This window comes from Papio anubis, chromosome 18, assembly GCF_008728515.1.
Source record: "Papio anubis isolate 15944 chromosome 18, Panubis1.0, whole genome shotgun sequence".
In the NCBI taxonomy this organism is placed as follows: Eukaryota; Metazoa; Chordata; class Mammalia; order Primates; family Cercopithecidae; genus Papio; species Papio anubis.
Window position 1 is genome coordinate 68,335,725 of NC_044993.1, and position 15,444 is coordinate 68,351,168.

At 46.8% G+C, this 15,444-nt stretch overlaps 1 protein-coding gene across 1 annotated transcript in view; it reads right to left on the reverse strand.

The window, feature by feature from the left end:
* Positions 1 to 15,444, reverse strand: part of RBFOX1 (RNA binding fox-1 homolog 1) — a 2,483,424-nt gene that overhangs the window by 2,093,811 nt on the left and 374,169 nt on the right.

The window sequence follows — 15,444 nt, forward strand, 5'->3', positions numbered from 1 at the left end:
TCCCTTAAACCCAGGAGTTCAAGGCTGCAGTGCGCCATGATGGCACCACTGCACGCCAGCCTGGGCAGCAGAGTGAGACCCCATCTCAAAAACAAATAAAATTGAGCGAATGCTACATACTTTCTGTCGCTCATCATCATGGCAATCTGGGTAAAAAGCTCTGACCCCACACATCTCTCATGGCTCTTCTCTTCCAAGTACCCCTCACAGCTCATGGACCAAACCCCCAGTCTCCCTGAGCTCTTCCTACTCTGTCATGTCACGTAACTCAATGGGTGTGCGTTGTCCCTTTGTCTATACAATAAGTGTATTATCATTGGCCAGGAATGGCTGTTTCTGTTTTTAATTTGTGCACCTCCACTCACCCACAGCATCTCGCATCTGGATTCGCATTCAGTAAGCACTCAATAAATGTGTCTTCTTCCTGCTGGCACAAGATATGTACAGGGGGTGGGGGTGGAATGTTGACAACTGGAAAATGAAAGTGTTTCAGAATTATGGAGCAAATGAACAGGGAGATGTATCGTCTATAATAAATATACCTCTGAAGAGCCTTAAAAGAAATCAATGAAGCACAACATCAAAGTCCCGGGGAGTGATAAATCAGGAGCCTGATAGACAAAAGTGCATCCGAAATCATTTAAAGTGCACCAGAAATCATTTATGTCTGAGTAATTAGAACACATTGGAACGACTCTGTGCCATTGAACTGAAATTGAGCAACATAATGTTTATGAAATCCCCATGGACTTGGGGAGGAAAACCAGAGATGAAAGTTGCATTGAAGATTCTCCCCACTGGCCCAGAGCCCTCCTGCATAGTCCCCAGGGGAGACCTAGGGGGAAATGAAATTTCTGTTTACTCCGTGTGCAAATTTGCTTTCTTCTTCTAGTTAAAACATATCTGCAGTCCCAGTTGCTGAGAAAAAAAATGTCAGGCTCAGGCTGTACGTGACAGGACAGGATCCCCCAACCACCTGATCCCCACCTCCCAACCAAGAGGGAGTCTAAGACAGAAATGAGACCAGGTGGGCATCGTTCCTATAAAGGAAAAGGCTGGCCTTCTTTCTCAGTGTTTAACACTCCCTCCACAGCCCCACTGACAGAAGTGGAGGGAACGGACCTCAGTCAAAGAGCTGGGACCCCGAAGTTCAGCATCAGGATTAAAAAAGTCCAAGGAAATTCTGCAGGACGAGAATGGGAGATGAAGGATTCAAAGAGGAAAGAGGGACTTCTATGCCCATCCATAGAATCCAGTCTTCGGATGCTGGCTGGGGAAGGAAAAAAAAAAAAAATCTACCTTGATTTGGGGAGTTAAATAAGGATGACAGAACCTTGAACTTGGAGACGTGCAAACAAGCCCTCAGACATCAAGTGTTCTTGTGATCTTTCCACTCAGTAATGGAACCTGGCCCCATAAACATGACCCCAATATGGTCCTGGTACTGGACTGCCTCCTCCCACGAAATGATGGTCTGAAATTGTCCATCACATGAACCTGAGATGCTGCTGTCTTTATCAGCTCACAGATACCAAGAAAGGAAAATTCCTCTTGGAGTGTGACTTTTTCATTCCTCTCTCCTCTCAGTTTTACACCACAAATAACCTCAGCTTCTGAGAGCTATAATCAGGGCTGCAACCCTGTGCCATCAGCAGGAATGAAAGCAAGTGGAAGATCCCTGCATATATGGAGTGCAGATGAAAGTAATCTTGCACCCATGTATGGAAATATGTCTACTTACCCTCCCTTTGCCAACAACCTGGAAGGCTTATACTGGGGAACCCACCTTCAACTGTGCAAATGCAGAGATACTGCAGGCATATGTGTGTTCTGAGCCTTGAAGGATGTCCACCCAGATGTTGGATGTGGGGCCTTCTCAAGCCTGAAGGAAGCTTTGGCCATGCCACCAGCTTTTTCCCATCTTGGTATCCCTGTGATTCTGTCCCCTGCTTCAACTGAGGCCCCTCAAACAAACCTGAGAGATCTTCACAAAATGCAAATCCAATCACCTCCTTGAAAACCCATCAGGGCCCTCCCCTAGCCTTAGTCCCGTTCTCTTGGGCCCTTGAGCTTCAGTCTTGTCATCTGTAAAATGGAGCCCATTCTATCTTGCTGGTCAGCCACGGTGGATTGAGTCCTTTCTATGTGCCAGGAAGGGGCCAGATCCATGTTTTGTGGGACCTGAGCCTAGATCAATTTAAGAGACCTCGTTAGGAAAAAGAACCCAAATGATGAGTGCCTAGCTGGGTTTCTGCCTCACAGTGGCACTGAGGTCTTCAGTGCTTAAGGTTAAAGACCAGCATCCTCACCATGGCCCAGCCTCATTGGAATGCTCCCCCTCCCTGACTCCAGCTACTCTGGTTATCTTTTAGCAGTTCCCCCGGCCCCACCAAAAAAAAAAACACATACACATACTCCTCTGGCCACAGGGCCTTTGCACATGCTATTTCCTCTGCCTAGAATGCTCTACTCTCTCCTGACCTTGCCCTGTGACCTTGAGAGCTCAGATCATGAGTCTCCACCTGGGGAAACCCCAGACATATCCACCATGTATGCCATGTTCTATTATAAGAGTCTTTCTCAGAGCCATTATCTACCTTGTGAAGCACTTTTCTTCATTTGTAGATACCCTTTTGTATGAGTATCTGCTTAATCTCTGTCTCACCCTACTAAACTGTAGGCTCTCAGAGGGTGAGTCCTAGTGTGTCTTGGCTGATAACTGTAACCTTAGCAGCTTCACAGGACCTGGCACATGGTGGCTGCCCAATATTGCATGGATGGACAGATGGAGAGGTAGATGGGTGGATGAATGGATGGGAAAGTGGGTGGCTGGGTGAATGGGAGAGTTATTGGAAGAGTACATGGATGGATGGGAGAACTGATGGGAGAGTAGATGAATGAATGAATAAATGAATGGATGGATGGATGGATGATAGTGGAAGGAAGAATGAATTAATGGATGGGTAGGAGGGTGGGTGGGTGGGTGGGTGGGAGAGTAGCTGTATGGATGGGAGGAATTAAGGAAGAGTAGATGGATGAATGAATGAATGGGAGAGTAGGTGGGTGGGAGAGTAGGTGGATAGATGGATCAAGTAATATTTCCATCCCAGCCTCCCAAGTAGCTGGAACTACTGGTGCATGCTACTACATCTGGCTATTTTTATTTAATTTTTTGAACAGATGGGGTCTCACTGTGTTGCCCAGGCTCATCTAATTCCTGGCCTTAAGTGATCCTCCTCCCTAAGCCTCCCAAAGTGCTGGGATTACAGATATGAGTCACTGAACCCAGCAGCTGAGTGATGGGAGAGTAGATGAATGGGTGGGTGGATGGATGGATGGATGCATGGATGGATAGATGGATGGATGGTTTGGAGAGTGGAAGGAAGGGTGAATGGATAGATGGGTGGATGGATGGGAGAGTGGGTGGGAGACTGGGTGGATAGATGGATGAGAGAGTACATGGAGGGAGGGATGGATGGGAGAGTGGTTGGATGAACAGACGGATGGGTGAATCACTAGTTTTTGTTGATACTGGTTTTTAAGATTGATCATTTTTATCAGTTGAAAGAAGCTGAGTACACAGAAGTACAAAGCAAAAGGCTATTGAAGGAAGAGAAAAGCCAGCATAGGAGCCAAGGAACACAGAAGCAACAACACTGTCCACCAAACCATTCATTTGTTCTGTTAGACTTTCTGTGCTCTTACATGTGCAGGCACTGAGGTGATGCTGGGGTTGCAGTGAGCTGTCGAACCAGATGTGTCAGAAGTGAGAAAGGAGATGAGAGAACAAATTAGAATACAGAGTGATTGACACTTTGATGAAGGAAGGAGATGGGGCCTGGGGTCCATGAAACCCACTGCCAAACTAACCCATACGGGTAAGTAAGGACCTGCCCTAGGTAAGCCAAGACCTTAAAGGTGAACCCAAGATTTCAGGGGAAGGCAGGCAGGGAGACTGGGTGGATTCCACTGGGTGGATTCCACTGGGTGGATTCGGGATGGAGATGTTGCCAACAGAGCACACGCGGGCCAGCAAGAAAGCATGCCACACCTAAGGATGTGGATGATGCTCCAGTTGGCTGCTGGGGAGATGTGGAAACAAACTAGGCTGGAGAGAAACACAAAGGCCAGGTCACAGGATGCCCTGTAGGCTGTGTCAAGGAGTCTGGATTTTACCCTGAGAACCACAGCACACAACTTGAGTGTTAACATAGCCAGGGACTGGAGGGGTCTGATTTTTATTTATTTTTATTTTTTTAGAGACAGAGTCTTGCTGTGTCACCCAGGCTGGAGTGCAGTGGTGCAATCATAGCTCACTGCAACCTCAATCTCCTGGGCTCAAGCCATTCTCCTGCCTCAGTCTCTGGAGTGGCTGGGACTAATGACATGTGCCAACATGCCATTAAATTTTTCATTTCGAAATACATTTTTTTAATTTTCTAATTTTGTAGAGACAAAGTATCCCTATGTTTCCCTGACTGATCTCAAACCCCTGGCCTCAACTGACCCCCTGCTTCAACCTCCCAAAGCACTGGGATTAACAGCATAAGCCACTGTGCCCAGCCTAATTTTTATTTTTCAACCTTGTACATCATGGTGTCTTTAAAACCCCTGCCCCGACTGCAGTTTTACGTAAACCCCTATCCTGCCTGTACCCATGTTCCTTGGTACACTTGCCTCACTAGGCATCAACTTGCTCTTCTGTTAAATGGGGACAACAGAACCCCATAAGACACTCTGACAATCACATGAGGCTACGGGAATAAAACATGGGCCTAGTACACAGCAAGTGTGCAGCAGCAGTTCACTAGTCTTTCAACAAGTAGTGACTGAGAGTCTATTACATGCAGGCACAGGCATAGGTGCTGGGGATACAAGAATCAACAAAACATTGGTAATGGGATAGGCTGATGGTAATGGGATAGGCTGCTGGCATACTGGAAATTCACAAAACCCCCGCCCTCCTAGTGCAAGAGCTACTGCAAGCCAGCAAGTACCTAAAATACACTGGATGTCAGAAGGTGGCACTCAGTGTTGTGTGAGCATCAAAGCAAGGAAAAGAAGAAGGGTGCCAAGCAGGTCTTAGAGATTTAAACAGAGCCATCAAGGAAAACGTTGCAGAGAAGATAATATTTGAATAAAAACCCAAAGAAGGTGAGAGTACAAATTATGCTGATGTCGGTTTTGTCCTCCGCTCCGCCCCCACCATCTCTACACAGTCCTCTGCCCCCATCCCCACCTGCCATCTCCGCAGCTCCTAGAACAGTACTCGGCACAAAGTACATGATCGATTAAAAAAAAATTATGAAGTTAACAAGTCTTAGGGAAAAGTGTTCATGGCCAGAGGAACGGCATGTGTAGAGGCCACAAGGCATGAGGACCATGAAAAACAGTCAAGTTGAAATGCACCAAGACACTGGGGGCTGCCTTATACATGAGGGTTTGGATGCAGGTCATGGGGTCCCACTTGGTTTGGCCAATCTCTGGCCTGGAGTGACCCTGGGTCAACCTTGGCTAACATGGTGGACATCCCTACATGCTTAACACCCGACACTACTCCAGGACGATCCTGCCCTTTGTCTCCACATGAAGGAAATAGCCTCCTTGGATAAAAGCCTGGAAGATGACTTCTCCTCTGCCCCCAGCAGGCTGACTTTTCTCTAGAGTGGGAGGTGACAGGCATTCACATTCCACTCCTGTCTCAGACAAGTGACAGAGAACGTAAGATGGCTGTGGGTTCTGCTGGTGATGGGACAGACCGATGGCATATTGGAAATTCACATTTAAAGTACAGCTCTCCTTTCTGTAAAATGAGATAGCATCTACCAATTCGGGTAATGAATACATAACTTAAATGCAAGCCATGGGAGTTTGGAAGAAGGACCCAGGTAGTTTCCGGTGGTTCGGCCCATTTGGGTACACAGCACAGAGCGCTCTCGCCTCCCTCCAGTAATTTTATTTCTTAGCAAAATCATTACTGAGAATATTGAACTCCCTTACAGAGATGTATTTGCTCCCCTTATCTTCCTTCCGTCTTTCTTGATTAAAAGCTATGTGTGATATTTGTAGTTATCAAACATCAATATTTGGCATAGATTTGCGAAACGGATATGGGGGGAAGAAAGGAGTCTGACCATTTCTGTAAAGGGTAAAACCTTGAGCAAACAGACTGCATTTCTTATTAGGGGCACTAAAGAGCAGAGATGCATTTCAGAAGGGACCACCCGGACTGCGCCCAGCAGGCTTTTGTGAAACCAATGATCAGGGCTCCAAATTAGATTCTGGATTTCATCAGGAAAGTCAGCTACCTTCAGAGGATAGGGGACAGGAGGGAGAGTTAAGCAGTGTATCTCACAACTGTTAGCCCTACAACTATTACAGGGATTTGCAGCCTTCTTCCCTACAGAGGTTAGACAACTCCAGCACTCAAACTGGGCAGAGCGGAAATAATCAATAATAATAATTAAACCTTCTCCAGTACCCTCTCCTAAGGCTTTACCTATATTAACTCATTGAATCCTCATAGCAACTTGTTTTATCAACTCTGTGTTACAGATAGGAAAAGTTACAGCACAGAGAGGTCAAGCCACTGGTCCAGGCTTCCACAACAAGTAGGCGGCAGGTCTGGAATTCAAGGCTGCAGCGTGGTTCCCAGCCATGCACAGAACCGCTTTGCCATAGTGCCCCTCCATCCCGTGGCCACGTGTGGACCCCGACACCTCCACAGCTGCCCAGAATCATGGTATGCTATGTGTTCAGAGGGCTGCTGCTGTTATGGAAACAGAGCCCTTGGTTCCCGTGCTACACCCCTGCGACACTGACCCAGTCAGTCGAGACTCAGAGTGCCCCTCCGTGAAGTGGGGGTAATAACAACCACGCTTGCCCCCGGGGTGTTGTGACAATTCACAAAATATGCATTCAGAGAATGAGCGTGCAAGTGGGATTCGTAGTCATTCCTGGTGGGAGTGAGCATTGGTATAACCACTTGGGCCACTTTTGGACAGCAGCTACTCAAACCAAGCATGTGCCTATTCTGTGACCAGAGACACACTCCTAGGTGTATTCCCCAGATAAATGAGTACGTAGGTCCACCAAACAACAGGTGCAAGACTGCATATAGCCCCAAACTACAAACAACCCCAATGCTCATCCAGGCGAGAACGGATACATCATGGTCCAATCATACAATGAAATACTGTCCAACCATTAAAAAGAGTAGCTAGTGGTGCATGCAATAGCATAAATGATTCTCCTAGAGATGCTGTGGAGGGAAAGAAGGCAGATACACATGGACTGCAGGGGTCCATTTACAGAGATTTCAGAAATGAGCCAAGTGGAATTAGAAAGGCAGTGACCTCAGATTGGGGCAGATAGTGTTGACAGGGAGAAGTATGAGGGAGCCTTCTGGGATAGTTTAAATCAACAGAGCTGACACTTTCACTCATTCATTTCAAGAACAAGCCTTTATTGAGCACCTACTGTATTTTAGGCACCCCAACAGGAAGAAAGGAAGGAGAAAAGACCTTCACTCCCCATCCGTAGTTCAATGCCAACATTGAAACCTGTCAGTATCATCACCGTGTCTCCAGGGGGCATAGCCATCCTCAGAGATTAGGGGAAATCACTAAATAGATTTCCCCTCTTATCTGGCAGAAAGCAGCAGAGAGAAATGGCAGGGATGTTCACCGGAGCAGCAGACCCTGCGCTGGCTGTGCCCGAGGTCAACAGTGCCACTTAGCATTTCATCCCAGGAAGTCCAGCTTCCTTTCATCAAAACCACGTGGCCAACATCACGGGTGATATTTTGAAGGGAAAGAATTTAAGCCTGCATGTCTCACTGCCCCGAGTATCAGCTTTGTCCTCCTGCTCCTAATGCCGTTATCTCGTCCGCACACTTGGTTTTCTGCCGAGCAGATGCTGTAGAAGGCACATGAGCGGTGAGAAGCAGAGCGTGCCCAGGAGTCTGGGCGTAGAGCTGGTGACCCCTCGGCTCCCCAGCCCACTCCAGCGAGGAGACGTAGTGAAAACTACCCAGGAGGGACTAAGGCTTCCTGCAGCCTCCCAGGCTCCTAAGCCAGGTCCCAGGGAGATGTTTCTAAAATGCAAATCGGATCCAGACAATCACCAGCTGAAAACCTTTCAGCAGCCACACACTAATCACAGCAGAAACTCAACTTCTTAACTACTATGGAGCACTGGGGCATGCCTGCGTCTCCTGCCAACCACCGACATCCCCTCCTCCAGACTATAACAGACCCACGTTCATGCCTATGTTTCTGATGACTCTGTTCCTTCTGCCTGGAGCTCCCCATCTCCTGCAGTCAGTGTTATGACTCCCTCTTGTCCTTTGAGACTCTAAGTTTCACCTCCTCTGTGATGCCTTCCCCACCTGTTTGCACCACCACTCAACTTTGCATTCTTCCTACACTACAAAGCAATCAGATTGTGCCTCAGTTATGGGCTACTTCTTATTCACCCTGTGTCCTCCTCACAGACTGCAAGCCCTGTGAAGGCAGGGTTTGAGTCTTAGTCACATGCATATCTTCCAACTCTTAGCAGTGACTGCAATATAGTTTAAGGAGTTGGGGGTGGAATGAGGAAGAGATGAGAAGGAGAAGTGAGGGAGAGAGGAGGTGAATGAGAGAGGAGGTGAGGAAGGAAAGGAGGGAGGAATGAGGGTGGAGGGTATTTTGTGGTTGGAGAGCAACGCAACCACAGTGATTTAGGAAGAATCTCTGAACAAGGCCTTTCTGATGAATCTGGATGAATGGTTAGGAATTTGGATATCAGATTTGAGGGGAGAATTCAAGCAGAAAGGATAGCCTAAGCAAAGGTCTGCAGTCAGGGAACATGGGGCATGGACACTGGAGGGCAGAGTGGGAGGAGAGTAGCATATAAGGTTGGAGAGAGAAGCCACCAGATAGTATCCAAATGCCAAGCCTGAAATCAGAGGACCTTGCTCTCTACTCTCACATCACAGAGAGCTGCTGAAATATGCTGGAAAGGAGGAGTCATGGTTCAGCAAGTGAGCTGACCAGTCAGACAGTGGGTCAACTAGAGACATGCCATGGGCAACCTCTGCTAACTTCGGATTGAGAGTAAGACAGGAAAATGCCAAGGATGCCAGGGAGGAGGGAGGACAGCTATGCCTATGAATATAGACAAAGAGAAGCAACGGGAAAGGTGGGGCAGCTTATGGGTTCCATGATGGCTGCTACAAGTCTCTATGAGACACCTGGAGTTGGGACAGCATCTGTGTTGGCACTCTCCCCTTCTGTTCTCAAGGCAGACATTACCAATCAAGAGTACCACTCTTCTATACCAAGGAAGACATTACTAATCAATGATGCCAGTCTCCCCTCCTAGACCCAAGGCAGACTTACTCATCAATGGCACCACTCTCCCCTCCTAGACACGCGGCAGACATTACTAATCAATGGCGCCACTCTCCCCTCCTATACCTGAGGCAGATATTACTCATAAATGGCACCACTCTTCCCTACTGAGGACAGATATAGCCTTGGCATCCTTGACCTGGGACTGGGTCTAACCTCCACTCCCATCTGACTGCCATCTATAAATGAGGTGTCACCTATTCTCCATATACGGTTACAGGCATCATAACCTGGGATCAGGGATGTGAGAGCAGAAAGAGCCTAAGAAACCCTCATTTCACAGACACAGAAGCCAAAGTCCTTGGATAGTTGGTGGTGGAATCAGAGATGAATTTCAGTCCAATGTGCCCCATCTCTTTCTTCTACATTCTGCTGCATCTTGGTGGGTAAAACAGGGAACAAGCCTGTCAGCACTCGCAGCAACTAGAAACCAGAGCAGAAAGGACAAGCAAACTTTCCTCACGAAGAGACTGGCGTCAAAACTGAGTCAATGCTCAGCGGAAACGAAGGCCGGGTGAGTGGGTGTGTGTGCGCAGGCTGTAGGGAACGCAACAGGAGCTTCACTTCCATCCCTCTGAACAACACAGATCACTTTTGCTAAATTCCAAAAGGTGGCAGCATTCCATCAAATATTCATTTGCTGAGCCTGCAGCAGGGGACATCCTACAGAGGTGACATGGGCAGGAAGTTAAGACGTCTAGATGGCCAGGGGATAACGAAGTCTGGAGGGTCAAACACTGATGTGGTCTCATTCCTGGGGGGCCCATGAGCCCCTTTTCTGCAAGAAAAAGGGAAAATGCTGGAGAGAAATAGCAGCACACTTGGCCCCAAGAAGAGGAGAAATCCAGACTCATCCCGGGACTGTATCTGCATGGACAGACCTCAGTGCAGCTCCATGATCAGTAGCATGTGGGCAGGACCCATGACTTACCTCTAATCAATAGAAAAGATGATGGGCATCCCGTGATTATGTCGGGACATGTGTACACAAGACTCCACGTTGCTAACGTGCACTAGAGAGACACTCCTGGGAAAAGCACACTGTCACATTGTAAACTGACTGTGGAGAGGGCCATGTGGCAGGGAACTGCAGGTGGCCTCTAGCGTCTGAGGGCCTGCATCCTACAGCCACAAGAAACTGAATTATTCCAACAACCAGTGAGCTTGCAAAGGGACCCTGAGCTCCAGATGAAACCCGCATCTCCTGCCAACTCCCTTGACTGCAGCTTGGTGAGACCCTAAGCAGACAACCCAGTTCAGCTGTGTCCAAACCTAAGACCAATGGAAGCCGTAAGATGGTAGATAGGTGTTTTTTGAAGCCACTCAGTCTCTTATAGTCTCTTAAGCAGGCACAAAAAATGAATTTTTTGTATTTTTATTACACAAAAGTACAGGAGTAATGAAATATGGACCTGGAATGAGGCAGAACAAAGTAAAAATTTGGGTTATCCCACTTAACTTCACTATGTTTGCTGCCTTGGGTATAGGAGTGGAGAGTGACACCATTGATTAGTAATGTCTGCCTTGAGTATAGAACAGGCGAATGGCACTGTTGATTACTAATGTCTGCCTTGGGTACAGGAGGTGAGAATGGCACTATCAATTAGTAATGTCTGCCTTGGGTATAGGAGAGTATATTTCTACTATACCAAGAAACAGAGAAAAAATAATAGTACGGTTCTTACGCTGGACAGCATCACTTCCACGGGTTCAGGATGCATTTGCTCCAGAGTGAACCCAAAAGGGAACATGTACCTGCAAGTTTCTCACTCAGTCTCATTCCCAAGTGCCTCTCCATCATGTGGCCACATGATCACAGATGTCACAGATGACTCCAGTGTTTACAGACAGGTATGTTTCATTCATCCAGCATGCCAGCTCAACACAATCACTTCATCTGGCATCTAAGCAAAGACCCTCATTTTTTCTAATAGTCAGGAAAGTGTGGCTGTATTTGATGTATCAAGGGGCAGAAAGATTGGTCTCTAACAGGACTTGTGCAAGTAACTGACCAGGTGTGATTTTTATGTTACCTGATGACTCTGGAATTAACTTTGCACCCAAGACACAGGTTCCCAGGAATGCTCCCTGCATCACCAAACAGAACCTGCTGGCCTTCCCCTCAGCTCAACGCAGCATGGGAAAAAGCCCGATCTGGGTCTGAATTTCAGACTGCTTCCCTATTAGCTATGAGACTGTGCAAGTCATGCCCTTCTGAGCCTCAGTTTCCCCACTTGTAACCAAGGGGTTTGGCTAGGTCTTCCCTCCTTGGACTACTCTGGGGAGAGAAAGATACAATGCCTGTGAAATGGTGGGTGCAATGCCAGGTACTTCCTAGTTCCCAAAGATGCTACCTATTATTAATATTTTATTCTGCATGCTGGCAAAATGTACTTTGTGCATCCAGGGAAAGCCCTTTCTGGGAGACAGTGCCAAAGCAGAGAGGTGGGAGTAAGAAAAAGTACAGCTGACTGGTGACACAGGGCAGTGACTAGGAAGGGCGGTGAGATGCCATGGCCTGGAGCATTCTGCATTCTGGAGCAGGTAAGGGCCAAAGAGTCTGTCCAGAGGCCACATTTAGTCTTGTAAACCCCATTTTCACTCCTCTAGAGGAATGTCACAGCATTTCCATGACAAGGGAGAATGAAACTTGAATGAATATGCCATCAGCTCTCCTGGAAAACCTTCTAAACAGTCCAGAACACACTGCTTAATTTCATAAATAGTTATTACTAGTACTAGTATTATTATTACTACATTATTACTACTATTATTACTACTGCTTCTTACTATATTACATTATTACAACATTATTACTAATATTATGTTATTACTACCACTGTCAAAGAACATAACTGCTCACTATAGAAAAAATAAATAAAAGAGTCTAAAGAAAAATGCAAAAACCAGCAATTTAGTTGAACTTTCCATCTGCCTTTCTGACATCTCTCTGCACTCAGAGAAATGGAGATCTATGAATACAGTTTGCACATAATTGGAATCATATAATACAGGCTGTATTTCTCACTCAACAATATGTCATGTGCATCTTTTCAAGTCAATAAACATAAATCCTCACCACGAAATCCTAGCAGCAGCTTGGAATTGGACTTTATGGATACACACAATTGACTTAAACCATCCCTTATTGAGGGATATTGAGGGTGCATCTTTTGAAAAATTATTTTTGCCACTACAATCATCCCCTTAATAAATATACAAACACATCTCATACGTGTACAATCATCTCCAAGGTGCAAATTCCCAGAAGCGTAATTGCTAGATCAAAGATGGAACACATTTTGCATTTTGACACATGTGAATATGAGGCAATCTGCCATCCAGAGATGGTCAGGCTAACTTATGCTGCCTCCAGTAGAGGTTGTGAAAATGACTGCTTCCATCCATGACCCATTCCATGGCAAGACAGGAGGCTGACCTGTGAGAGTCCAGCCAGAAGGACCCAGCCCAGCAGGCCTTCTACAGTCAGAGGCTGGATAAGAAGGAGCAAGTTAAGGCAATTGGATCCTCACAACATGAATCTCTGAAAACCTAGAAGACTCTACAGCCTCCAAGGAGAAACCAGCAGGATACTATCATCCCTTGCACTAGAGAGAACACATCAGCCTCCCTGAGTGACGTTGGGGACCAGGAAATACCTGACCCAACCCAAGACAGCTGAAAATCTAGCAGGCACAGGCACTATTCTAACCACTGGGGAAATGAAACCCTCTCAGACATCTTTGATCCTAGTGTGAGCAATTAGCTTTTTCAACTACTTTCCCTTCAAAAGCATCTGCACCACCAACATCAAGTCTTTTTAGTAAGTCACTTTCCTGCTCCACGCCTCATTTCCCCATCTGCAAAATGGGTTTAGTATCTTTGTTTTCTTTCCACAGACTCTGTGACATTACAAGCATCCTGGGTGGAACTGCAAGACACCGTTATTCCAATATTATGAAGAGTGTGGTGGCCAGCCTCCAAGATGGCCCCATGATCCCTCCTCCAGGTACTCATGCCCTCGTATGGTATGCTCCCACAGTCTCCTGAGGATTAGGTTGTATGAATGATTGAATACAGCAGAGGCGATGGCATAGGACATCTGCGGCTACGTCATCTAAGGGATGTACAGGAATTCACTGCCATCATCCCCTGTGGCTTCTACTTTGCTCTTAATCTCTCAGATCTCTTACCCTGGGAGACACCATCCACCATGTCCTGAGGACACTCAAGCAGCTCTGTGGCCTCCTGACAATAGCTGTTAGGTCAACCACCTTGAGCGCAGACCCTCTAGCCCCACTCCAGCCTTCAGAACACAGCAGCCCCAGCTCACATGGGACCCTGAGCCAGACCACTAAGCAAACCACTCCCAGATTCCTGACGTGGCGAAACTGTGAGATAATGAAAGTCTGCTGTTTGAAGTCACTAAGTTCAGGGTAATTGTCACGTGCAAGAGACAGCCGATACAGTACTTTCCTGCTTCACACATCATTTTTCCATCTATCCAAAACAGGAAGAATATTTCACAGACTTGATGTGAAGCTACAAGACTCCTGGTCCTCCAGTGATGTGGTTGGGTCAGAGGGTAAGTCCAGGCTGTGTGACCATGGGCAATTACTTTGAGTTTCGGTTTCCTAAGCCACAAAATGAGGACAGAAACAGCACTTACCTTATGGAGTCATTGAGAGGATGTTAAAACAACAGAGATCGAACATTTGGTCAACTGAGAAGTGGGATAAGAAAGTTGGGTGTGTGGTTGTCATTTTTCATCATCCCTTTCCTCTTCTTCCTCCTCTTCTTGGCATTGCAGGTAAACACCACTTTCAGATGATCTATTAATGAGGTTTATTATAAAAACTCAGCCTGGAAAGTCATTTTGGAGGAACAGACAAGCACCAAGCAGTGGGCCCTTAGAGATTCCAGTTTGGACCAAGGGTCAGCATAGATTAGGGCATAAAGAGGAGGGAACATTCCAAATGCAGAGCACACTCATGGACAAGGCCCAGGGTCAAGCAGACTTTTTGTTTTTTTGTTTTTGAGACAGGGTCTCACTCTGTTTGCCCAGGCTGGAGTGCAGTGGCACAATCATGGCTCACTGCAGCCTCCACCTCCTGCGCTCAAGCAATCCTCCCACCTCAGCCTCCTGAGTGGCCGAGACTGCAGGCGCACACCACCACGCTCAGCTAATTTTTGTTTTTTGTTTTTTGTTTTTTTTTTTTGAGACAGAATCTCACTCTCTTCCAGGCTGGAGTGCAGTGGCACGATCTCGGCTCATTGAAAGCTCTGCCTCCCAGGTTCACGCCATTCTCCTGCCTCAGCTTCCTGAGTAGCTGGGACTACAGGCACCCACCACCACACCCGGCTATTACTATTATTATTATTATTTTGTACTTTTAGTAGGGACGGGGTTTCACTGTGTTAGCTGGGATGGACTCGATCTCCTGACCTCATGATCAGCCCGCCTCAGCCTCCCAAAGTGCTGGGATTACAGGCGTGAGCCGCTGCGCCTGGCCTAATTCGTGTATTTTTTGTAGAGATGTTGCCCAGGCTGGCTGGTCTCCAAATCCTGAGTTCAAGCAATCCTCTTACCTTGGCCTCCCAAAGTGCTGGGATTATAGGTGTGATCCATTGTGCCTAGCCATGAACATCTTTTCATAAAAGAATTTACTCTCAGCCTTTCACTTACCACTATCACAACGTCTCACCATACCTACATTATGATTTCCATTCTGTTATTTCCATACCATTTTTTTTTGTCTTTGAGTCAACTCACTTTATGTTTTTTAACTTAAGTATGTTTGAAGGAAATTTCATACCACTGCCATTAACGGAAAGCCAGTAGTGATGGCTATGAAGAGAAGATCATCATAAAATGAAATACATAATGACGAACACCAAAAGTCTGTGTGCCCCTTGAAGGTGCCATCGCAAGGTCACCAACAACACACAAACAGGTTACACTTGAGGAATGCACCACACCATGATTGCATTGCCGAGAGGCTGTGCATGAGCGATTTCAGAAGTATCTGTGCAGGGAACTTCCTGGCCA